Source organism: Phyllostomus hastatus, unplaced genomic scaffold (genome assembly GCF_019186645.2).
Source record: "Phyllostomus hastatus isolate PE091 unplaced genomic scaffold, TTU_PhHast_1.1 phas_scaffold_55, whole genome shotgun sequence".
NCBI lineage: Eukaryota > Metazoa > Chordata > Mammalia > Chiroptera > Phyllostomidae > Phyllostomus > Phyllostomus hastatus.
The window spans coordinates 5,379,914-5,406,568 of NW_025334035.1; the positions used below are offsets into that span (position 1 = coordinate 5,379,914).

Consider the following 26,655-nt stretch of genomic DNA (forward strand, 5'->3'; position numbering starts at 1 on the left):
TTTACAGAGCTCACACGACGGCCCAGAGCAACTTCTGAGCCTTCACCAAACAGTGTCTTTCACTCCGACAAACAGTTATGGAGAATTAGAAATTATGTTTCTTAAATGAAGCAGGTTTTTCCTTTCTATAAATATCTAACTTTCTGTGTTTGAAATAGAATTCTCAGAGCGTTCATTTCATGGGGTAAAGTATAAACTCAAGAAAAGGACACACTACGCCAACCTGGAATGTAGAGCTTTTGCAAAGGATGGAACGGCACTCTTTGTTTTATAAGCTTAAACTGCATGCATCTTTTAAAATTGAAAACGATTTTCTTGAGCAGCTAAATGTTTCCAACAACTTCTGTCTATAGGGATTAAATTGTCCTTCAGTGTATTTTCTGGAATTATTTTATTAATCAAACACAAAATTATTATTGTCTGTTCCAAAAATCCCGATGAAAACTGTAACCCGAATAATATTCAAGGGTTTTCTTTTGAAGCTGGGAGCCAGCAATCACTGTGCTGGACAAGGCTGCTTTACTGTGGCGTGTTTCCTCAGGAGAGGAAATGATTTTTGAGAATACTGAAGCCTTTTTTTATTCTCCAGCAGGCTAGCGACACCTGTGCACGATCTTTCTAGACAACAATAAGACTTTTCTGAGGTTTCATGTCATGAGCATTTAATTTAATAGCTCTGAGAGTTTAAACAGGACACTAATACCTCCGCTCACTGGCACGATTGGTGACCTGGGGATTCCAGTTAACTTAATTTTCCATCCACTAATAGTAACCCATTTAAGCCATGAACTTTCCTTGGCAGAAAAGGGGATCTGGACATTGGTTTGTGGGTATGTACACTTGTATGTTTTGTCTCTCAGTTCTATACTTTAAAAAAGAAAAATTAGCATTTTGCCCTCCATAAATCTTCAAATTAGTAAACCAATCAGCAACCACATATAAGAGGCCTCATCAAAAGAGAGAGAAAAAGTTTAACTCTGACAGTCTTAGCTAAAGAATATAAACCCCGTGAAGACGATGAAATGTGTTTCTCGCACCCATGCAGCCCTCGTTTACCTCGCCAGGCACTGATCTGCACCTGGGGGTGGGCACACAATCTGTAGGGCTTTGGGGACTTCAGAAGCTCGAAGTTCATATATAGATAAAGTCAAAAACTTTGTAAGATATGAGAAATGACAAGTATTTAAAGCAAATGAAATGTACTTTTTTGAAATAATTAGTGAAAAGAGAATAAATTTAAAGTTGCCTCTAATCTTTTTTTTTTTTTTTAAGATTTCATTTATTTATTTTTTAGAGAGGGGGGAAGGGAGGGAAAAAGAGAGGGACTGAAACACCAATGTGTGGTTGCCTCTTGCGCCCGGCTACTGGGGACCTGGCCGGTAACCCAGGCATGTGCCCCAACTGGGAGTTGAACCGGTGACGGCCTCTAATCTTTTCGCTGGTAGAATAAGGACTTATTTTATATCTTGACTTCAACTTAGCAGAATTAGAAAGCTTCAAAAGTTCTTAGAAATGTAAAGGTAAATGGGTAAAAATAACAAAAAAAATTTAATTTGACTTGCGTGGGACTGAAGACTAGAGGTCCTCCTCGGTCTCTTGTAGTTTTATGCTTTAATTAACAGATGCCAAGTCCTGCACAGTCACGGGCGGGGCTCAGTTTCTTTCCTCTGATGATTTCCAGCAAGCAACCTTGGCCTTCAGATCTTAAGTTTTCTGGAATACTAGGTTCCATTCTTCCTGGTTCCCAGGCCCCACCCCTCTGAAGATTCTGATTCAGTCGTTCCAGGAAGACACGACAGGCATTTGGATTTTTAGTGAGAATATCATGTGATCCTAATTATCAAGGGAATCTGGAAACTCTGGCTATGGACAATGACTTGCCTAAGAATGGAGGGCTGGGGTGGGAGGGAAAAGCAGGTTCCCAGGCCCCAGAGAGTCAGGACCAGTGAACCTTGGGCTCAGGAATCTGCCTTTTAAATGAGCACCTCAGGTCACACATGGTCAAAAGAAAAATAGCCCTTGTTGCTGAAAAGCCACCAAACTCTTTTCTGCAAGTGTCAGACACATCAAAATCAGGAGAAACCCATGTAGGTCTGAAGTAGTGACACGGGAGCAGCAGCCGGGACACCTCGGCCCTCTGGGCCCCAGCCTGCTCCCTGCAGTTCCAGGTCTAACCTGGATGAGCTGCTCCTCGAAGCCTCGCCTCCACAGGAAGCCAGGGGAAGCCCAAAGCATCATGGTCAACAAGGTGTCGGCCGTCCCCACCTGGGGCGGGTCTAGAATGCCTGTTGGTGCGACTCTTGTAGTTGCCAACAGTGATCTCCTTAGGGGAAGAAACCCAGAGTGGCACAGTGTCTTGGAACGGGCTTGGCCTGCTTATATCATGCCTGAAAATCGCAAATGAAGCTATGACATGTACCATTCCCTGCTCATAAATGAACACACTGTTTACCACAAATTCTGCCGAAATAAACCTGTCTTCATGTACAGTTGCTAAGGCATTTGTGCTTAGAAAAACAAATACTTTAAAGACAAACAATAACTTCACATTTTCCTTTCAAAAGTGACTAATCTACTCAATACCTCTGAAAAGTTGTAATGGGCTTCTTCTGGAATCCCTGTATTACTGCATTTCACACTTGCCAATAACTATATGAACCTCTTCAGGAATGCCAAGGGAAAAAGCAGTCTTGGTAAAGCGAGAGAGTGAGAGTGAGAGTGAGAGAGAGAGAGAGAGAGAGAGAGAGAGAGGGAGGGAGGAGGAGGGAGGGAGGAGGAGGGAGGAGGAGGGAGGGAGGAGGAGGGAGGGAGGAGGAGGGAGGGAGGGAAGAATAGGGCAAGATCATAGATGGGATAAAAACTCCACTTGAATGCTTCCCCATGAAGTCAGTCTACGTTTTGTCCAAATGGTTGAACTCCAGAAGTACCTCAACAGTTCAGCTGTCTTGATTTCAAACGTCTGCCCACATGGCTCGAATTTGCAACTTAAATATTCGGTATGAAAACAAAGTTATTTAACTGTTAGCGTAGGATTCTTCTCCAAAGGGAGACAGAAAGGCACATGTTTCAGCCCACACACATACACTGATCCCTGACTTCTAAATACCGACGCACAACACACAGTTATTTTGGCTTTGGAAGACTATGCTGTCTGCTGCATTGGGGTGGGCAGTTAAAAGAAAGAAGCTTGTCTTGAACACTGCCAGAGCTGAAGATTTTTATGCATGTATAGTACAAATGGTTCTTTTTCATTTTGGAGAGAAAAAGCACTAAAAAAAACAGGTTGTGGGGAGGCTTTGCAGCGGTATTTCACCTCAATACATCTTTCAAGTTTGATAGCTTGTAAGCTCATGGCTTTGGTTCTCGTCTTCAACCTTCAGACAACTCTAAGCTGTCCGCAGCAGCTGCGGAGGCCGAGTCTTTAAATGAAATGAAGAAATAATTGCTTCAGGGAACAAAGGGAAGGAAAAAAAAAGCCCTGTTAGCTGAACTACATGGCCCCTCGGGATTGCGTGTGGTATGTATTCCTGATTAATACTGTTCAGTGTGGTAAGAAGGAATCCCAGAGCAATCCCAGGGAACTAGAGAAAGTGTGATGTGGTTGCGTGGGTGTGAGTTTCAGGGGCATGCCTGGGTTCAGATTGCAGCTATACGCTGATCAGCTCCGTGACCTTGACAAAGTACCTTCACCTCCCAGGGCCTTCATCCCTTGTCTTCGATGGGGGAATAGCTCTGCCAACCTCGCAGGGCTGGGATAAAGACCGGAGGGGACGGTGCCGGTGGTATGCTGATTCTGCTAAACACAGCAAATCAAACACCTCTTGTCATCTTGGCCCTTCCCCAACTCTGCCTAAAGGTGGAAAATGATGCAAATCCATAAACCAAAAGAATAGGGGGGAGGTGATACCCAATCATATGTGTCAATAAAAAGTTGAAAGTAAAGGGACAAGCAATAAATGACTCAGAGTAAAAGATGAAACAGTGACTGGGGAGTGTGAGGGGGGCTTCTAAAGTAGGACATTGGTGCGCTGGGTCCCTGGAAAGGCTCAGAGATGGGGGGCACCCAGTGTTTCTGAAGGAAGAGCTAAAGACAGGGGGACTGGTTAAAGGCTATGTGAGGACCAGTCATGTCCCAGGTCCATCCACCACCCCCAGAACTAAGCAAACCACCTCATCACTATCCCCTCAGGAAGAAATTGGACCAAAGGAGTTCTAATATGGTGGTAACAGGCCCAGGAGAAGGAAGGGATAAGGCAAGAGGATGGAAGCAGGGGAATGAAATACCAGTTTCCACAGGAAACAGTGAGCTAACTGTCCCATGCCCTCGTCAGGCTCCCAGGCGTGGACAGCTGAGCTCCTGCTCACCAAGAGAAGGTGGTCCTCTCGGCAGGAAGGGACCCGGCGAAGAGAAAGACCTAACACATTACCATCTGGGGTCCCCAGTAACATGACTAGGTCCTTCCCTGTCTGACAATCCTTTTATGAAACCCATGACTCAATGCAGCCCACCCATGCCCACAGAACTTGTAAATGTCTTTTTAGCACTTTGCTCTTATACGGTAACGGGCAGCCAAGCATCACTAGGTGTTTGATGAAGAAGACGACAAAACCCAAAATCACCTCAACAACAACATCAACATCAACAAAGCCAGGAAGCAGAATTCAGTGAAAAGATACAATGCAAAGAACAGAAGGAAACTCTAGAGGAACACTAATATCCTCAGAGATGACTTTATATCTAAAACTAGAATAGAATATTTTAAAATCAGAAAACATAAGTGTTACAAAAATGAGACAGCAACAATAAAGACATTCAATGGAAGAGTTTGAAGATGTAGTCGAAGAAGTGCTCCAGAAGTGAACAAAAAGGTAAAGAAACAAACAGGAGGTAAAGTAAGAAGGAAACGAGTGGGTTAAACCAGGAGCCCAATACCATCCCTCTCTCATGTCCTGCGCTAGACAGGACGCCTCTTTGGGGGTTTCCCCACGTGACTTCCGGTCGGCTTCAAGAAGAAGATGCTGCATGGCATGGAGAGCAAATTCTGGGAGGAAGGTTTCCATCAGTTCCATCTAAAAGGAGTATCAATTCAAACCATGCTGCTATCAGCCAACCTGAGTTTCTGTGTGTTCTATAAAATCACTGCTAAATTACATGCTTTAATTACTGTGATACATATTCAGTACCAGGAGAAAGCTTGCCTTTCTTGAAAAAGTATGTTTCTTTTCTATTAGATATTATCATTGTGTAACACATCCCAGTTCCCTTTTTTGTGTTGGTTTTTCAGGATTCTATTCTTGGTGCTAAATTTGACACTCAAACATGGTATTAGTTTAGCAATTTGATACATTCTATTTAGGTTCTCATATACAGTATGTTTAAACATTTTCTACTACTTCTTTAGTAGCTTTGAGATATTATACACACATTATATTGTAAGCAATCCCACACACTCTTTGGAATATAGAGGTTACAACTTATAAATAAAATCTATCCCAGGATAGAATTTGGACTATCTTTGTTGGTCTGTTCTACTAGATTCTTGTATTTCAAGGTGGGGAAGGAACTAGGCTTTGAACAGTCTGCAAGCCCTGCTCACCAGTCTTCATTACACGCTATTTTATCTTTAAGTCTTGCTCTGCAGGCCAGACTCCATGAACTTATCCATTTATTTATGCAGTTGTGTATATTTTGCTGTTGTTTCCAAGGGAAAGTTCTTTTTTTAAATCCTCCAGCTTTGCTGAACCAAGCGGGATTGCTCTTCTCCTATGTCTGTGTGTCCCTGAGTGTTGGGTACTGCCAGCCAACCAGGACAGAACCAGGGTGCGGGAACGAGCCATCAGAGTTGGGGGCAGACGCTCTGCTATTCCAGGAGGTACAGGACTGGGCCAGAGGTGGGCAGATGCCATGTCTGCCCACTGGGAAATTCCTTTATATGGTCAAAGAAAAACTTCAGACAAATAAGCAGATACGAAGTGTCTGAGTCTCATAAGGGTAAGAGTAAAAGCATCTTAAAAGTCATTGACACAGTCTCAGTCTCAGTGCCAGATGATGGGGCTTTGGTGTGACTGGCTTTGGAGACCTACCTCTGCAGTTTCGGCATGTCACCACCATGTGGTGGGAGAGAGAGTGACAGGCATGAGGGACCAACAGGGTTCTGGTTCCCGGTTCGGAAATTCGGAATGCTTTTTCCAAGCCATAGTTCGGGACGAAAATAGAATCTGTTTATTAAACTTGTCTCCTTCCTAATACAACACAGACTTCAGAAAGACAGTCATGCAGCAAAGAGAAAACACTCATATTCCTCTAGCTGCCCGTGTGTATCTCCACCATGCTTTATTCTGAGGCCCACAGGAAGGCGTTTCCTCTCCCACCTCCAGTTAAAAAGAGCCCCCTTTAACTTGGACCTTACCCTCCCCAGCTCTCACCGCTGGCTTCAGCTGACGAGGGCTCACAAAATCCTCTCACTTACTGACCCTAAGCAGCTCTGGAAAAGGCAGAGCCAGTAAGTCTTCTCCAAGCTGGCTGTCGCCTGGCTCTTTTTCAGAATTTTCTCCTCAGTTCCTGTGCCCCAAATCCTCAGATACCACTAGGTATCCAACGTCACACCCTGTACCCTTCTTCCCAAACATGCAGCCTTACACCTGGACAGAAAGCTGACTCTTTGAAGACTATTTTCATTCCAGATTAAAGTTATCTGAGAAAAGACAGCAGAAAACATGAATGTTGGATAGCTTTTATGATGAGTACTGGTTGGTTAAGCAAATGTAAATTCAATTCACCAACACTGAATTGAGTCGAACTGCTATGTAACTGCAGGGAGTTATGTGCCTATAGCCATGGGCCTCCATGTCTGTTTGCCAAACAAGGAAAAGTAACAACAGATACAACACTTGCTTTGTGCCATGCATGTTTTAACTCATTTGATCCCCAAATCTCCTATTAGAGAGGTTTCTCTACCCCTTGTTCTTGTGCCAGGCCGTCCTCGCTGAGATCTCTCTGTTGGCCCTGCAGTAAAGTCAGCAAGATGTGGCAGCAGACAGAGTGGCAGCGGCTGCCAGCAGACCAAAACCCTTAGTTCCAGATAAGGAAACAGAAAGAGGGATTCTCAAGGTCACACAGCTGGTAGGTGATGGAGCTGGGGTCAAGTCCAGAAAGTCAGACTGCAGAACTCTCACTCTCAAAATCACCGCATTGCACAGCCCTAACCCTAACTCTAGCTCTAGCCCTAGTCCTAATCCCAACCCAGAGAAGTCATTCCAAACCCCGTGACCAGTTCAAAAAGGCTTCACAACTTTAGAGACTTTTTTTTTTAAATGAGAGCATTATAACTTGGGCATGGGAGAAGGATGATTTATGTTTCTGAGGCAGTTTGGAGAGTTCTCAGATACTTGGTTAAGGTCTTTTGAGTCTGTAACTACACTGACATAGAAGGCATGATCAAGTCCAATGATCCACCCAGAAAACCTCATAATGGGAAAGGACTCTTTAAAAACCATGGGCAGGGGGAGCGTGCGGTAACTCCGTGATGAAGCCAGGTGGAGTCCTGATCCAACAGGGCCAGTGGCCCCATAAGGAGGAGAAGAGACCCTGCAGGGCTTGCTCTCTCTCAGCATACCCACAAGGGCAAGGCCATGTGACGCTGCAGCCAGAAGGCAGCCACCTGCCACTCAGAGACCTTACCAGAAACCACCTCTGCTAGCACCGTGACCTTGGACTTCCCATCCCCAGAACTGGGAGAAAATACATTTCTGTTGTCTAAGCCACCCCATCCGTGGTGGTCGGTTATGACGGCCTGAGTGGACTAATACAGTGAGCCTTGGTCTTGCCACCCCTGGCCTGGGGCCATACTCACTCCTCTTTCCAAACATAGGACTCTCTTCCATGCAATGTTTCTCGTCTGCCTGAGCTACTTTCTCCTTGATGTACTCATTATGTAAAGAGATTTTATCATAGAACCCCAAACACTTTATTGACCTAATTAAAAACAAAAAGTCTGTCTGGCCCTACTAGACCCTGAGCCCTTTGAAAGAAGAGACTATCTTATTCAATATTATATTCCTAGTTCCTGGCACATAGCAGGCATTTGATAACTGTTTATGGGCTAAATGAAGACATGAGTGAGTTTAGGACATTGCCTTAAAAATGTACATTAGTATAAATGTTATGACATGATTTATTCACTCACTCATTTATTCAACAATCAAGAAGTAAATGGTTGGGAGAAAAAGAAGTAAGTCGTTAAAAGAGAAGACTAAAAATTAGGGACATTTCTAAATAATAAAGAAATGACAAAATGAGGAATTAGCTGTGTAAGAGAATGCAAATACCAGATATTTGTATGAACTACGTAACATGTGACATGATTATCATCTACAGTTGAATGTCAAGGAAGGCAGGAGAGTGTATGGGCTAAGCAAGCTACACAGTGGGGCATGTGGTGGTTGAATCCTGCCTCTGCTAATACAGTTAGGTGACTTTAGGAAAGCTACTGAACTTCTCTGGGTTTCCATGGTCTCATCTTTTTTAAAAAACAAAACAAAACAAAAAAACAGCTCTAGCTGGTGTGGCTCAGTGGACTGAGCACTGGCCTGCAAACCAAAGGTTCACTAGTTTGATTTCCGGTCAGGGAGATGCCTGGGTTATGGGCCAGGATCTTGATTGGTTGGGAGCCTACAAGCTTGCAATTGATGTATCTCTCACACATCGATGTTTCTCTCCCTTTTTTTCTCCCTCCCTTTCCATTGCTCTAAAAATAAATATATAAAATCTTAAAAAACCCCCACAAATTTTACTTAAGTATAACACATACAGAAAAGTACACAGGTTAAGGGAAGAGCTCAATAAATTTACTAGTTGCCACCTCTCATATATGGGGATAATAAGAGTATCTGTCATGTAGGACGAGTGTGAAGGTTAAATGACATAATGCTTGGTAAGTGCTCGGAACAGTGCTCCAAACACAGGGAGACCCCGTGAATACCAGCTATCATTCATTTACATTTGCTTAATGTAACTGCAATTCTAAACCCATTCAAACCTTTTGTCATTTTTCATATAGCCTAGTAGTATATACCCAGACTTAAGAAAAAAATTGTGGCCTGGCTGGCGTGGCTAAGTTGGATGGAGCATCATCCCATACACCAAAAGTCTGCAGGTTTCATTCCCAATCAGGGCACATACCTAGGTTATGGGTTCGATCCCCAGATGGGGCATGCATGGTAGGCAATCGATTGATGTTTCTCACATTAATGTTTCTCTCTCTCTCAAATCAATAAATACATTTTAAAAACTAAAAACAAATAAAAATTAAAAAAGAAAAAAATGTGGATACTACTCCCAATATACTTGTGAATATAGAAATCCACCATCAGAACTGGTGGACTAGAGTTGCATTATTTTCACCTTTCCTGCCACTCTGGTTTAATGGAGTGACTCTTCATGTACTTAAGATGCCAAGTAGGACTTCCGGCAAGATGGAGGAATAGGTGGACGCACCGTACCTCCTCGCACAACCAAGATTAGAACAACAATAAATTACGGTCAGCATAACACCCAGAACCGACAGGGGATTTATCTGAATAGAAATCGGACAGCCAAGAAGTTGAAGTAGACCCATTCATCCAGACTGGTAGGAGACGATGAGCCGAGCGGGCACGGGGCTGGCGCGGGTCGGCAGTGCGCGGAGGTTGGGGAAAGTTTGGCGCCGAATCGGCGCGACAGCCATCCGGGGCGCAAGAACGCAGCGGTGATCCCTGAGTATGCAAGCTGCGGCTGCCGGACCCAATGGGGCAGCGATTGTGGACCAGGGCAGAGCTCGCAGCCCAGGAACCCGGGGAAGGGTCTGGGCCCAGGAGAACTGAACTGCCGCCATTGATTCCCTCCCGTCCCTGCTCCTGCTCCCGCCCCCGCCCCCACATATAACGTCACAATCTAGCGACTGGGGCCCCCAGCCCCAGTGAACACCTAAGGCTCCGCCCCCCCACCGTAACAAGAGCGACCAGACTGGAAAAAAAAAAAGGAGAGACAGGGAAAGACATAAGACATGTGTACAACAGAGCAGATCAGTCCCCCAGGACTCATCCTTTTGAGCGACCAAGAAATAGCCAATCTATGAGATGCACAGTTCAAAACGCTGGTGATTAGAAAGCTGACGGAATTGGTTGATTTTGGGCACAATTTAGATGAAAGGATGCAGTTTACCATAAAAGAGATGCAGGAAGATACGCGGAGGAGAGCCAATAGAGAAAGGAAGGAATCTGAGTCTCAAAACAATACAGTGGACCAGAAGGAAGATAGAATCAACCAAGCAGGAAAGCATGATGAAATAAGAATTCAAAAAATCGAGGAGAGCCTTGGGAGCATCCAGGACACCTTTAAACGTTCCAACATTCGAATTATAGGGGGTACCAGAAGGGGAGGAGCAACAAGTGGAAAAGTTATTTGAACAAATAATAAAGGAGAACTTCCCCAATCTGGCAAAGGGAACAGTCTTCCAAGAAATCCAAGAAGCTCAGAGAGCCCCAAAGAAGTTGGACCCAAGAAGAAACACACCAAGGCACATCATAATTACATTAGCCAAGGTAAAAACGAAGGAGAGAATCCTAGAAGCAGCAAGAGATAAGGGGACAGTAACCTACAAAGGAGTTCCCATCAGACTGTCAGCTGATTTCTCCAAAGAGACCTTACAGGCAAGAAGGGGCTGGAACAAAATATTCCAAGTCATGAAAGACCAGGACCTACATCCCAGATTGCTCTATCCAGCAAAGCTCTCATTTAGAATGGAAGGGAAGATAAAGTGCTTTTCAGATAAGGTCAAATTAAAGGAGTTCATCATCACCAAGCCCTTATTTTATGAAATGCTAAAGGGACTTATCTAAGAAAAGAAGATAAAGAAAAGACATGTATAGTAAAAGGACAGCAAACTCACAATTATTAACAACCACACCTAAAGCAAAACCAAAAGAAACTAAGTAAACAACTAGAACAGGAACAGAACCACAGAAATGGCGGTCACATGGAGGGTTAGCAACAGGGGGGTGGGAGGAGGGGAGGGGGGGAAAAGGTATAGAGAATAAGTAGCATAGAATGTAGGTTGAAAATAGATAGGGGGAGGGCAAGAATAGTACGGGAAAGGTAGAAGCTAAAGAACTTATAAGAATGGCACATGGACGTGAACTAAAGGGGGGGAACGTGGGTGGGAGAGGGGGTACAGGGTGGAGGGGAGGGAAGGGGGGAAATGGGACAAATGTAATAGCATAATCAATAAAATATATTAAAAACAAAAAAAAAAGATGCCAAGTAAACTTAGAATTATAAACAGGGCTAAAGGAGGCCACAGAATAGATTTGGAAATGTTTCCTGGGTTGGTACACGAGAGAGAAAACAGACGGCAGTTTCAGCGTGCGGTCTCTCGGACCAGCTGAGCGAGGGGTGCAGTGCCGGGCAGCGGCAGATCCTCAGTGCTGCTCATTAGCCGAGGACAGTCAGAGGCACCTCTGGAAAGCACAGTTTGGGACCCTGGTGTATTTTAAGCAGTATTCCTGAAAATAAGCTATCTCCATGTGCCTAGCAGGCCAGACCAGATGGTTGCCTAATTGGGGATAACCCGGTGGGTAAAAGTAAGTCCTTTCTGCTCCTAAATGTCCTCCCAGCATAGCTTCAGGGTGCCCCAAATTCCACCACCGGGGAATTCCTGTTGATGTCGCGATCATTCTCTTACTCTGTTCCCATTCTCTTACTTGGAAATAGAAGTATCACAGGTGCAGACAAAACTTTCTGTGTCTAAAATCCAAGCAAGAAGGAACTTAGAGGAATCCTTTGCTCTTGAACAGAAGAGGGTGGACAGGTAAGGTACCAATGACAGAAGGAAGCGTGTATGAGGAAGCAGGACAGGGAGCTGGGGAGAGAAGACACACTTCCTGACCTCCAGACTTTTGCCCAGGGCCACCCCTGGGACCCACAGGCACCAGTGAGTGTCTGGCAATGAAAGGGCTGATAGAGCAACTAGTCCAGGTTTTCCTAAGTGACTTTCTAACACCTTCCTCACCCTGTCCCACCGTTGCCTTGTTTTTTCCCTCTTCCAAGTCAAAGACATACTTCTGTTATTCAACTTACACAAGCCCCTGCCTGCCAAACCTGAGTGACATTCTTCCTCTCAAACAGTCCTCTGCAACTCCTCAGAAGATCCAGGTTCTTCTAAGGAACAAGGGCAGATGTGGCTTAAAAGAAAGATGCTTGAGGGGAATTTACAGTCTGTGACCAATTAGCCAGATGGGCTAACCTTACCACCTGGTTTTTCTCTTGTCGGTGTTTTGTGAGCTCTGCCTCTCTCGTTCACTCTCCATTAGTTGAAGAAGGTCATTTCCCTTTGGCCTAAGGGGCTACTGGTCTGAGGGCCATCTTGGGTTCACATATGGCACTGGTGACCAGGATACGCTTTCTCCAACATGCATTTTAGCACGGGCACCGTGACCTTTTCTCCTGGATTCATGTCTCTGTAGTTTTCCACGCATTTGTGAGCTCCAGCTTCAGCTGGTGCAAACGTGCTTACGTGAGTAATTCCAAACATATGCTGCACAGAATGCTAAATCTTACCATATCTGCATATCATTTACAAAGCAAACCAAGAAACTGAATTTTAGCTATAAAACCCAACTGTGTGGCACAAGAAGGGGGACTGACTGCCTGTTTCTGTATTCATTCTTGTGCTACTTAGCAGTGATCACATTATTTCTTGCTTCCAGTCAGTGGACCAGGGTTACTTCCCTTTTTAGAAGCAATCCTTTTGAGTTCTTTGTTATTCTGAATGTAATGTAAACTCCTTTTCTTTCATCTTGGGTTTGCCTCAATCGATGAACTTTTCCAACTCTTGGAGAGGAAGAAAACTTTAAATGGTTATCTAATTGAGATCTTTGAACTTAGGCATGGTATGAACATAAATCACACAAGATAAACATTTATCTCGCCTATTTTTACAAATTTCCAGAGTTGAAAATTCCCCATTTGTTTCAAAAGCCAAAGAAATTGGAAAGGACGCATGTTTACAAAGGCATTACCATGCACTACACACTCCCTTTCCCTTTCACACATGGGTTTACTTTCCCAAGAAGAGTGCCATTTGCAAACACTAAACAAAATGACAAATGTCACTTTTTCCGACCTGCACTTACTTCCCATGCAAACACTTTTTAACTGACACTTCCTCTCCATCTCTTTATTCTTCCTTTGGCCAGGGCAGGCAGTATACGCTCTCTTGCTTACATCATCTCTAGCATCATCAAAAACTTTTAATAAAAGGTCAGGTTCTTACAAAATATATGTAAAACTACACAGGAAGAAAACTTTAAAAATCAGGTGTCAACAATGAGTCATATTTAAAGCTAGGATAGATGATAAAATACTGAGGTATATAAATTAAGGTGGTCCCCCTACATTGGGCAGAATTTTCCTAGCCCACTACCTATGTCTGTTATTGCAGATGAACTTTAGAATCATGATGTCATGTATGCCCCAAACTCCATTCAGAATTCTAAATCAGATGGTATGAAATTTCTATATTAGCTTAGGGAAAAATCTATTATCTCCACAATGCAAGTCAGCCTGTCTTTGAATACGGCATACCCCTATATTTATTCAAATCTTCTCTCTGTAAATACAAGTTTTCCTGCCAATCAACTGTCACCCCAACCACCCTGCACACCATGCTGATGATGGAATAGCCAGCCTGTACCCCTGACCAAAGGCTGAGCCAAACACTAAAGCCCATGTTTCAGGGACAGATGTGAGACCCCAGCCAGCCCAGAAAGAAACCTCCCCATGACTTTCCTAATCATTTTAAGGAAGGACCCTTTCCACAAAGGAAGAAGAACTTGAATGTGGGGCTACAAGCAGCCACGAGGAGAGAGCCAGTGTGCAGCAGGAAAGAGTGAAGCTACAGCAGGTGTAACAGATGGGGTGCAGCCCCACCATCAACACAAATGGTGTGTTTGTGTGAACCAGAAACAAGTACCCCTTCCTCACATGCCGTAAGACTACTCTATGATGATCATACTTTCGAGTGGCAAGCCTTTAAAGGTAGAGTTGTTTATTGCGTGGGACCGCTGAACCCTGCCATCCTAATGGGAAGAGTCCTTGGAGCTTTGGAAGCTGCCCCAACTCCTGCAGTTCTTCCTTGGAGTTCTGAGAGCCTCAACTACAGTTATGATAAACTGTCCCCCTCTTTTATTTTGCCTCACCTAGAGCTGGGTTTTGAACCTTGTGATGTTTTAGAGTTTTATTCATAGGCTCTACTTCTTGCAGAGTTTCTGTAGCTATTGTTAATGTGATCTCTTCTCTGCTCTTTGTGACATTTTCTAACTGATTACAGGAGCTACATGAGAAAACAATTTAGTGTGCTCATTTTATCACTGGCCAAGGACTTGGCTTTCCTTTTAGTTTTTCAGTTGATTCTCTTGAAATTTTCCAGGTAGAAGATTGTAAATATATACACACATGATAATAATTTTGATTTCTCTTTATTAATCTGCATACTCTGGAGGCTAGATCTTCCAAGTTAATTTTCTCCCTGGTCGAATCTCACTTTTTTCTATCAAGCAAAGCGGAAGTATTTAGCTGTGGAGTTTACTGTGTGGCACGGCAGTGAGGTGCCTGCTCTGAACAGGTGCTCCCTTGTTTCGAAAAACTAGGAACACACATTCAGTTTTATTAAATGCCTTTTTAGTGTCTATCAAGGTAATTATATGGCTTTTCCCCCATTTATTAGGGTGAAGAATTATGTTAATTTATTTCCTAATATGAACCCCTCTTCTCATTCTTGAGACTGATTGGACAAGGGCACAGTGCTTTATTCTCTTAAAAGAATTCTGAATTGCTAGTGTTTTATTTATGATTTTTTTTCTAGGATAATTATACTCAAAAGTAAGACTGGACTACAGATTTGTGAGTATACATTCTTTGTTGGGTTTTGATATCATAGTTATTCTAACTTTATAAAGTGAAACAGGAAGACTTCCTTTTTCCCTATATTCTGAACAACAGTTTTCTTATTTTTCCAGGGAAGTTTGAAAGAATTTGCCTATAAAGCTGTTTAGCACTAGAGTATTTGGGAGAAGATATGTGCTTTTTTCCCTTCTTTTTGCCATTATACTTGATATCTACTCGACTAGTCTTTTTAAATAGGCAGCTTTGGTATTTATTGGTAAATCTATTGTTTACATGTACTGAAATGCACTGAGTGGTTCTCCTCCTCTAAAAGCTACCCTGGCCTTTGCTGACTGAGGGCTGTTACATTTGCATTCCCCATGTTCTGAGATGTCACTCAGCCTAGTCAATAGTAATCTCTCAACAAAAAGATGTGCTCAATACCAGGCCCTCTCGTCCTCTCCCAAGCCCACAGCGCACTGATGCTGCCTCTTCCGCTCCTGGTGCCCTCTGGGCACCCGTAGTGCTGGCAATACTGCTTTTGTGCTGTTAATGACTTTTCTTACATGCTTGGTTTTATCAGGCTGCTTTTTAAGGAGTTTATTCACACTCCCACAACTTAATCCTAAAAATTAGGTGGTAGGAAATTGCTTAACAGTTTTTTATTAAAATCACTATAATAATATGATTAAATATATTTAGAGATAATGTATGTATAGTTGTTTACTTTTATTTTTATTCTTTTACTTTTATTTCTTTAATAAAAGCGTCTTCATAACTTGTAACTTTAAGCAAGCTTACGCAAGAGTTGGCCAGTTGACTGAAGAGATGGAAGCACAACGTCTAGAAAACCGGGGCCTCCCGGAGTCGGACAGGCCGAGCTCGGCTGCCCCTCGAGCGGCGGGAGGTGAGACGGTGGGTGTCCACACCTTCCAGGTGGCCTCCCTGGGAGCCGGAGACAGTGGCTCAGCCCAGTGGCAGAGATCGGGGGCACTGCCATCCCCCCTAAACCCATCACTTCAGGCAGCCCCAGAGCAGCTGCTTTTAAAGTGGGGAAGACAGCATGAATCTAGGTGGGAGTCAGAAAGCCAACCAGAACGACGTACAGAAAAAGAACTTGAACGTGGGGCCTGACATGATGAATGGAAGTCCCATAACCTGTGAAAGAAATCACAGCCCTGGGGAGGAGATGGGAAGGAGAGACACAAAGAGCTTGTGTTTTAGTTTCGAGGTCACTAGACCACGGGGAGCCACCTCAGAACCTGTTGGAGAAGAGTGTCCATCACTCAGAAACCCTGGACTTTGAGTGGGATTTAGTAACTGCGCAGGGTTTGGGTGTGTTCTCTGTGTGGAAAAGATGGCTGTGGCTATGCTGGCTGCTAGGCTGCAGGGGCCATCGCTAGATTCGTCCATCAGGACTCCCTTTCCCTTTTCTAGCAGCAGTGGAGGATGTACATCTCCCAGCCAGGGCAGCATGGAGCTAAATTCTCACCAGTGGACAGTGAGCCGATGTGGCGCGTCTCATATCCAGGCCTGAGAACACCAGCGATGCACCTCAACACTCTTTTCCTCCTCCTGGTGTGTGGCATGGTGTGCGCTGGCCCAGCTCTGACCACAGACGGGGGTGAGGGTCCATACAGCATGGGGGAGAGATAAGACGGGGAGAGAGCTGGCCAAGAAAAGGCAATGGCCCCATGAAAAGGCAAAACCATCAGGACAGACTCCAGATCAGGGATTACCAGGGACGAGGGGGTGGGGGAAGGAGCGGGGGGAGAAACTGACCACCGAAGAGTGTAAGGGACCTATTTGGGGTGTGGGGATGCGATATTTTGACTGTGATGGCAGTTACACAACTGAATTTGTCAATATTCATAGAACTGCTCATGTAAATATGTTGAATTTTACCGTGTAAATTAAACCTCAATACACTTAACTTAAGAAAAAAGAAAAGAATAACCCACTGGAGAAGAGACCTCCCTTTTTCTAAAGAGTTTCTAATTTTTATGTAATTGTAATGATCAATCTTGTATGATACCAAGATTTTGAATAATAGTAAGGTCATCTTTACTCCAAGGACATAAAGAAACATTTCTGTGGATTTTTCCTAGAGTTCTAATGGTTTTGTTGGCTGCATTTAAAATTTTGACCCTTTAGGAATTTATCCTGGATGAGGTATAGACTCACCCACCTTTTTCTTTTGACAGAGAGATACTCAGTTGTTCCAATACTATTTATTTAATGAGTCCATCCTTATTCCTGATTATGGTTGTAACTATGATCATATACTAATTTGGAAGATTAATTTTAAGTCCTAGCAATTTATTTTAACTTTTTGGCTTGAAATATATTTATAAATCAGGCAACATTCCTTAAAATACCTTCTTGTACATGTTGTAGAATATATGTTTGAAAAAAATACACTTACTGAATAAAATGCAGATGAGCAAAAGTTGGAAAATGAAATAGCCCTAGTTCCGCTATTCACAAATGTTCGCATCTTATGTGTATACAATGTCCATGCGCACACGCACGGAGCTCAGTGAGCTACTCTGACAACCGTGCTGGAGCGTCTGACTGTGAACAACATGGGTTTGAACTGCACTGGTCCACTTATGTGCAGGTTATATGCAAAAAAATCATCATAAGTAAAGTCAAAAAACATATAAGGAAAAAATATTTTAAACTTATTACCACAAAAGACTCTTTTCTCTAGTGTATAAAGGGCTCCATAAAACTCGTAAGACAAAGACCAACAATAGAAAATGCACCAAGACCATCAACGTACTGTTCAGAACCAAAAGAAATACAAACAGTCATTCAAATACTTTAAGAGTGCCCTGACTGGCGAGGCTCCGTGGGCTGTGTGCATTTCCCTCAAAGCACCAGCTCAATTCCCAGTCAGGGCACGAGCCTGAGTTGCAGCCCAGTCCGCACACAGTCAGGGGAGTATGAGAGGCAACCCACTGATGTTTCTCTCACACATCGATGTTCCTCTTTCTCTCCTTCTCCTACCTTCTCTTCTCTCTAAGAAAACATACACAAAATCTTTTAAAAATGTTAAAAATGTATTCTGTTTCACTTATAAAATACAAAACAAAGCTATGAGGTTGAACCATATGAAATTACGGATGGTCTACCATTTCTGATCTACATAAATTGCAATTTCATGTGGTTTAACCTAATACAGTGAAATAGTTTTCATCTATCAGATTGGCAAAATTCCAAAGCTGAGCAATGCACCCTTCCAGTGAGGCTGTGGGGGCACGCTTGCTCACAGCACCGCTGGGGGTGCCAGACCGCAAAGGCGCTGCAGGGCAGTATGGCCCAATTGACCACAATGTCCACGTCAGTCGGTCTGTCCTGCAGATATACCAACACATCCAGAAAACAATGAATGTGTGAGATGCAGAAGATATATACATATGATATACATTATACATATGTAATATGCTACCTTTCCTAAGGGGGGAAGGGGGGTAACCTACAATATACACATGTACACACATACACATGTTTTTCATTTTTGCTTGTATCTGCAGAGAAGAAACACTAGGAGGAGACAGGAGAGGCTGATAAAAGTGGTTACCTGCATGAGGAAGGGGAAGAGTCAAGAAGGCAGGAGTAAAGTTTCTCAGGGTACACCTTGCTCATGGTATTGGTGGTTAAAAATCAAAAGTAAAGAGAAAAGTTAAAAAGTAAAATTGTAGGTATTTGGAAAAACTGACCATTAAAACAACTCATTTGCCACAATCTTAAATAATCGACATTACTACAGTATATAATTTATATACTTACAAAGACTTTTACCACTACCAACAAAATAAATTAAAAAAACATAATCTAAAGTCTCTCACTGGGCTGATTATTTTCCATTTGCCTCTGCATCCTTTCTCCGCTCTTCTCTGCCCTCTGTTTTTTTGTGGGCTCTCCTGCCTTCTGACTTTCTGTTGGGTTTGGCGAAGGGAGGCACTGGCTGGAGGTCAGAGGTCAGGAGAGAGACAGGCTGGAGTACTTCTTCTGTTCCACGCAGCAGCCGCATGCCCTCCACTCCACAGCCCCACACAAGCACACCTGCTGCTCTAGCGCTCACCGAGCTTCAGGAACACTGTTTGCTCCTCTGGGAAGGGGGATGGCACGAGTAATCATGTGCCACTGCTGCTAGTCCCGTGTGCCCCACATCTCTCGGTGGTCCCCTCCTCCCTGCATACACTTCTGCCACTCACCCAGCTGAGAATGCCATCTACTTTACAGCGGAAACCTGGCTGATATGTCCAGTCATCTGTATCTTAGAAAAACCACTCAAAATTCATTCTTTTCTCATTTCTATACCTGGAGGCCAGTTTATTCTGGAATATTTCACACACCCGTGTGTGCGTCTGCTCCCCTGTATCTTTACTGGGAGGTTAACAATTTCACTTTCTAGGTTAACAATTTTTCTTCCTCTGTCTTCCTTTTTAACAAGCCTCTTAAATCTGTTCTGCATAGCCATAAGTTGCCCACGAACTCACCCCAATATCCTTCACCAAAAATACTTTGAACTGTACTCTCGTCTATCCAGCCATTCGTTCAGCAAATACTATTTGAGAATTTAGATACTAAGATTACAATGGTGTCTAGAAAGCAGACAAGATCCTTACATACTCATGGGAGGTTAAACTTCTGTGGGGAGAAACAGATAATTTATTTTGTTTTATTTATTTATTTTTAGAGAGAGGGGAAGGGAGGGAGAAACAGAAGGAGACAAATATCAATGTGTGGTTGCCTCTTGAGTGTCCCCTACTGGGGACCTGGCCCACAACCCAGGCATGTGCCCTGACTGGGAATTGAACCAGTGACCCTTTGGTTCACAAGCCAGCACTCAATCCATTGAGCTACACCAGCCAGGGCAAAAGAGATAAGTGACCATACCACAAAATGTGAAATTACAACTGTGCACATGTTATAAAAGCAAGATGTAAGAGGGCACAAGTCTCTAGTTTGAGGATTAGAAAGGGGTTCTAGGAGAAAGTGGTGTTTGAGCTGAGACTGGAGGGATGGGCGGGCACTGACCACGCAGAGAGGATGACCAGAGAGAGGAGAGCAGGTGTTTCTGGTTCTTCTTTCCACAGCCTTCTTTCCAACAAGAATGCTCTCCTCCCTCTACTTTCTGAGCTTTCTTTACCTAGTAGTTAGGTGATGTGGGAAACACAATATCTCTCTTTCAACCCAATTTCATTCAATCTCCTCACACTTCCAGACCTTCAATTTTATGTAAGATTGTACATCATCCTCTCTCCTCTCCTGACACAGTGCAGAACAGCCTTGCCCCCTCCTTTCAAAGTAAACTGTATTCTAATGACTTTTCCCTAAAGAGAAAATCCATTTTCTACTTGCTGAGTTGATGTGTTTAGTACTAAAAACTTCAAGGATAAATGTGAAATGAACCTAAGGAAAATACGAGCAGAAAATTATAGAGAGTGTGTTTCATTTTTTCTAAGTGATTTTTTTTTCTATTTGTTTGTTTGCAATGAGCAGCTTATTCTTTAATTCTGACAACTAAAAAAGGGGGGGGGGGGTTGGGACAAATTAGCATGATCCACTGGAGAAACAGAAACAAAAACGTCCCCAGCTCCTCCAGGTTGCCAACATCCAGCACTATTTGCAAAGCTGCTAGTCCTGTCTCTGGAAGGACATTTTTCTCACCCATTTATACTGCACAGGATGAAGCAAACATTTTTAAGATTTCAGCTTTTCAATGCGTGGTACTTGTGATAAAGGCTGTGTTCAAGCCCTCCTCTTCACTTAACCTGCCAACCAACACGGGAAACCATTAGCTCAGGCTGCTACAATTAACTCTGGCTGCTTCTTGAAAGGCTCACACAATTCCCAGCTACTTATCATGCAAACAACCTGGGAGACTCATTTTCCTTGCAATGCAGTAGGAGGGGTAAATTACTGAGATAAGTAGATTATTGGGGAAAAAGTCACACCCAGAGGCCTTATGAAATGATTAAACCCTGGGAAATTCATCCCCCGAAGTCCCGGCCCGATAGCACGCATTCACTCTGACTCCTGGACGAGCTACAATGAAGAACTCTCTTTGGAAGCACTAAACACTCCGACTCTGCTGCATTTTCATCTAACTTTTTAGCCAGTGGGTTCTTTAGTTTTGATGGGGGAGATTCACCATCTATGAAGCAAATTAAAGAAAAGGGGGGAAGTTATCAGACTTGTAACATTTAAAATTTTTTCTAACATAGTCGAAGTGCAAACATGAAACCCAATAAAATGATTACAGGAAAATACAATCTTACTGACTTCCTTGTAGTAACTTTAAAACTGCATCAAGAGAAACCATTTCATATTGATTAATAGCCCTGTGCAAGTCTGCAGTGACAAAATGTATCTTCTCTGTGAGAAGTTCTTCCTTAGAGCACACATTAGTCAATGTCGAGTTGACTATTATTAGTCAAGTTGAAGAACTGCCTGAAATAATGTTTCAGAAAATATATACGGAAAAGTAATGAAAATAAATGTAACCATGACCGGGAGACAGAAAACGAATCTTTATTTTCTGGCAAGAGGGAGAAACCAACCAACCAGCCAGGAGCTCTGACAACCAACCCCTAAATAAGAGCTTCGGGGAGGGGCCTGTGAGTGTTCACGTGGACTTCGTGGCCCTGAGACTGAGCTGCCAAGAGCCGGTGTAAACAAGCACGTTTCCAGGGAGGAGGACCTCGGGGAGGCAGTGAGGCACTCACGTGTCACTACTCTTGGAAACAGTCAAGGAATTCCCAACTCTTTAAGTCAAGATTGAATCCTTCATTCAATGGAGTGAAATGTTTCTGCTTCATATAAGTGGAATAGTCCCCGACTCCCAGGAACTTAGGCTTCCTCCCACCTGTCTGATAAAGCAGAGAAGTGGGGAGATTTTGCCTGAGCCAAGGCCAGGAGGGTGAGGAGCAAGGAGGCTTGGGGGGTATGTGGGAGCGGGCTTCAGGGAAAGGACAATGGATGACAGAGGAGTGACTCTCCTTTCTTTTGACGGGCAGATTGGCATTTTGGGGTACAAGGTAACTGTTCTTTTTCAATATGAAAGCTTCGGTGCACTCTGTAATTCATTGAAATTCTTGAAGCTGTTCTGTGTGTGTACAATGGGTATGTGCTTGTTTTGGGAGGAAAGTGTGATGTGGGATTAACCTTTCGGAGTGGGGGGTGTTTGGAGGTTAAGGGTGGTGGTGGTCCACGGTGATCTGTTCCTGTTCAGTTTAGCTACCCACAGTTATAGATGAAATACCGGAAGTGCACGAGGTCAGGAGCTTGCCCAAGGTCTCCGTGTGTGAGCTGGATTCAGATCTACACTGTCTGATTTGGGAACTCCAAGTCTAACAGCACACTAGACTCAGAAGGCAGTGGAGGGAAAAGTACCAGTTGATATCACAAACTGCTTGCTTCATTTGTGAAAGCCTGCTTCACAGGATATAACAGAACTGATGTTTGTAGGGTAATACAGAAAATCTATCACCCTGGATGTTCAGTAGCTGCCTGAGCACATTCATCATCAATGGCATAACACTGTATTTTGCCAACAGAATTGGGAGTCAAATCAGAACGTACAGCAAGGAAATAACATGGGAGATAAAAATGAAATTTTCTCATTAAAAGATGGCAGATATATTAATGGAGTGCTGCTTTTCAAAACCACAATCTGAGATAGTGACAGTGAGATATTAATCATGTTTATGGTTAAACAGAAAAAAATGTTTTTAATATCTATGTAAAGATGCACACATTTGGCATCTTTAAAACAAAGAGAATATAAATAAAGTACAGTAATTAAGAACATGGGCAGTCTGAATCACAGCTCAAACATTTACTAGCTGTGTGGCCTTGGGCAAACCTCTCAGCCTTTCTGTGCTTTGGTTTCTTCATCTGTAAAATGTGCACATTAAATGTCCCTCTCTCACTGGAATGCTGTGAGGATTCAGTGAGTTAATATATTAAAGTGCTTTGAACAATGCCTGGTACATGGTAAGATAAGCACTTCATAAGCATTAGCTGGTATTATATTCTCATTACCATGAGGGAGCAGGGGGTGCTGTATTAGCACGTGCATGTTAAGGGTTATCACTGGAGCCAGTAAATGCACAGGTAGGTCCACACTGAAGAAACTGCGTGCTGGTGGGCATGTAGTTGAAATCAATACCCACTGGGTTGGGGTTTACAGGGAAAGAAAGCTGGACTAGTGTGTGAGGGGAACAGAGATGGATTAGGAGACAGAGTCACTCTCAGGTTAAAATGCAGGTCAGAGTAGAGTGAGAAAGTGGAATGATATGTGCTTGGAGTCAAAGAGAACCTTATAGATGGATGGCTGGACTGTCAAAGTATCATAGCAGTAGGGGTTTCTGTTGCTGATGATAACTCCACTCTTGTTACTTTGGGCAAAGGGGAATTTTTTTTTAAAGGGTACTGGCAGCTTAACAAAATCTTTAGGACAACCAGGAAGCCAGATTTGGAGGACATACAAGCAGGACCAGTGGAGCCAACCCCAGAGGACAGTTGTGCACCACTGCTGCAGTTGCGTGCCACGTGCCACGTAGGACCACAAGAAGGAGGGCTAGACTCTTTGCTGAGCTCCCACAAAGAGCTGGACACTCCCAAACACCATCCCACCTGAAGAACTCATCTCCCCATGCATGGCTCATACCTCATAGTGATTGCTTCTACCTCCAAGTCTTATAAGATAGAAGCTGGGCCACACATGGATTCCCTGTGGCAAGGAGTCCAAGGAATGTATCTTTTAATGGTCCAGTCTCTGTAGTACAGGGAGGAAAGGAAGGAAGGGGCTGAAGTGGGTTGTGAGACAGCCAGTCAAAACTCTCACCCTCACTGGTGTGGCTCAGTTGGTTGGGTGTAGTCCTGTAACTGAAAGGTCGTGGGTTCAGTCATGGTCAGGGTGCATATGAGAAGGCAGCCAATAGATGTTTCTCTCACATCAGTGTTCCCCTCCCACCCCTCCCTCCCTCTCTCTGTCTCTTCCTCTCTAAGAGCAATGAAAAAATATATATCCTCAGGTGAGGATAAAAAAACAAAACCCTCTGCCCTCCACCAGCACTGGCGATGAGCAGAATGGGAAAGAGACGCTGATACATCATAGTATGACTTCCCTGAGGGGAGGACAGGAGAACAGGGTGCTGAGAGCGAAAGGGGAGAGGGAGCTGTATTCTTATGGTTGTGAGATATTAAAATCATGGGAGAATAAAGACCCTCAATGAGACAAGGTGCTGTCAGAGGAAATCTATGCTTCAACTGAGCCAATGGTAGAAGCAATGTTCTAGGAAAATGGAATGATTTCATGATGACATATTAACAAGCATCTTTGAAATTCGGGTCCAGCTGAGATGAATTTCTCCTTGTACCTGGGACTCACCCCAGTACACTCCCCAGTCCACTCCCTCCTCACCAGCCCACTTGTCTGAGTCCTCCCTTTCAGTGGGCCTGTTTTACTCCCTTACTCTGCACACTTGCAGGAAGGAGTTACTCCCTCTACTTTAGCCTTTCATACACTTTACCCATACTATTCTTATCCCAGTTGCCTCACTTAGCCTTGTCTTTAAGTTATTTTCCTTGTTTAGTAAGACAGAAATACTAATGAATGAATACTAATAGATAAATGAATATTCCATAGCTGAGTACTGAGGATGGAGGCTGAAAAACTTCGAAAGTATAACTTGTTTACTGAAGATATATCAGTTTCCTGAGTCATTTAAAAATGCTTGGGTATTCCACACAGCAGTTTTTAAGAAGTATAGCAATTCCATAACTTAATAAAGCTTTCCTGCATGCAAAAAAAAAGAGTGATTTAGATTTCTCTCTCCTTGTGGCAGGGTACATATCTGACGGAGTGCTGCACCCGTCCTGGCTCCCAGTGCAGCTCCTGGCACTCTAACACTCTCTGATGGACAAAGAATGACGGAGTTAATCATGCCCTCCACCATATTATCTGCTACTTTCCAATTTCTGTGAAGCCAGGTAACCAGCCACTCTGGGGTTCATTCTAACCAAAATGCTAAACCTCTAAAAATGTCCATAATTCTTGGTCTTGCTCTACCTACATTATGGGCTTCTCACTAAATTATGAGATTGGAAATATGTATCTTTCACATCTTTATATATTCTGTAATGCTTATTGCAGTACATACTCAAAGAGAATAGTTATTGACTTGTCTAAGCCCCAGATGTGGCCAGGCCCTACACTTTGTCTTACTAAGAATGTCTACTAATATTTCTACAGGACATTGTACATCTGGATAGATGAATAGCAGTGACAGGTATTAGGTCAGATTTACACTGGGAAAGGTGTGGTCTGAAGGAGACAAAGAGGATGAGAGGCATAAAAGAGGTATAGCTCTGCAGCAGTGAAGAGAACTGGAGAGGAACCCTCAGTGAAAGAGAGATTTCCACAAATTTCTGGAAGAAGACTTATGGGACAGGGATGACTACTTAAGCCAAGGAGGAAGCTGAGGCTTAGAAAACACACGAGGAACCTTAACTGAAGAGGGTGCCAACTTGCCAAACTCGCCAAGCACAACTGCTGAGAGGCTCCAGACAAGAGAATGAGAAACGGAGACAAACACAGATTCATTTAATATCTTTATATGGGGCCTCCCACTCACCAGCTGACAAAACCAGCAGGCAGCCAAGTGCTTACACATACATTAAAAGCTGGAGTGGCCAGAGCTGCTAGTGTGGGTCCTGCTGTCCTGAAGTGGAGTTCTTTGCTTTTTGGCTAAGAGGGTGGGGTTCCCCACCCACCTGGATGTGAGGCCTGGTGTCAGCCGTATGCATCCACTCACACAGAGCTTCCCATCAGCCTTTCTACTTCCAGATTCGTACATACGAACTCATCCCCAAGATGCACCAAGCCTGCAAAGCAAAGCCCATAGCACGGCATAGAAAGCACAGATAAAGAGGAAAACTGACTCTAGAGGATACAGAGATAATTCTGATAGCAGAAGAGAACTTAAAAACAAACAAAAATGCCCCAAGTCTCTAGGTAGCATTCTTGAAGAGACTTGGGGAAAATACCATACCCATAAAAACAAAGACAGAATCCAATAAAAAAGAGCAACAATCAAGAATAAGAAAGAGCTTTTACAAATTGAAAAACCAACACCCAAACATGGTGTTTCGACTTTTGGAAACAGCAATAATAAAAGACCCTAGAGAGAGTGGGATGTCTGGCTTGCAAATGGGAACCTCTGTGTCATTCGTGTTGAGACAGTGATTTTAAAAGGGGCGCAGTTAAGAGGAGCAAGAAGATTTTTGTTCAGAAGTGAGCCAGTGCCATACTGTGGAGAAGAGAGGCAAGCACAAGACTGCGCCAAAGCTCTGCGGTCTATTTGGGCGAAAGACAGTCCAGACCCCTAGATTTTCTTACACAGATGCCAACAAGAACAAAGGTGTCACGGAGGGCAGAGGCTGCCCTGATGTAGTATCTGGAGAATCCCACGAAGGACGGTACATCCCTGGAACAAAAATGGTCTTCGCTGGGATTAGGAAAAGTACAGAAAGGGCAGACCTGATAGCTTATCTCAAAGAAGCTACTAATGAGTAACAGTTGACCACTGCTTCATTTATTACAAAACAAAAATGTCTTGTGATTTTTTTTATGTGTACCATATTAAAATCAATCTCATACACTACAATTTGGATCATCCATGGCTGATAGAACACTTCTTTTGGGCAGGCCTGAT

The 26,655-nt window shown here is 43.5% G+C and overlaps 1 protein-coding gene and 1 pseudogene across 1 annotated transcript in view; one reads left to right on the plus strand and one right to left on the minus strand.

The window, feature by feature from the left end:
* LOC123809471 overlaps positions 1–26,516 on the plus strand; it is a 45,384-nt pseudogene extending 18,868 nt beyond the window's left edge.
* STX8 (syntaxin 8) overlaps positions 1–26,655 on the minus strand; it is a 243,914-nt gene that overhangs the window by 24,403 nt on the left and 192,856 nt on the right. The gene's annotated exons all lie outside the window — the stretch shown is intronic.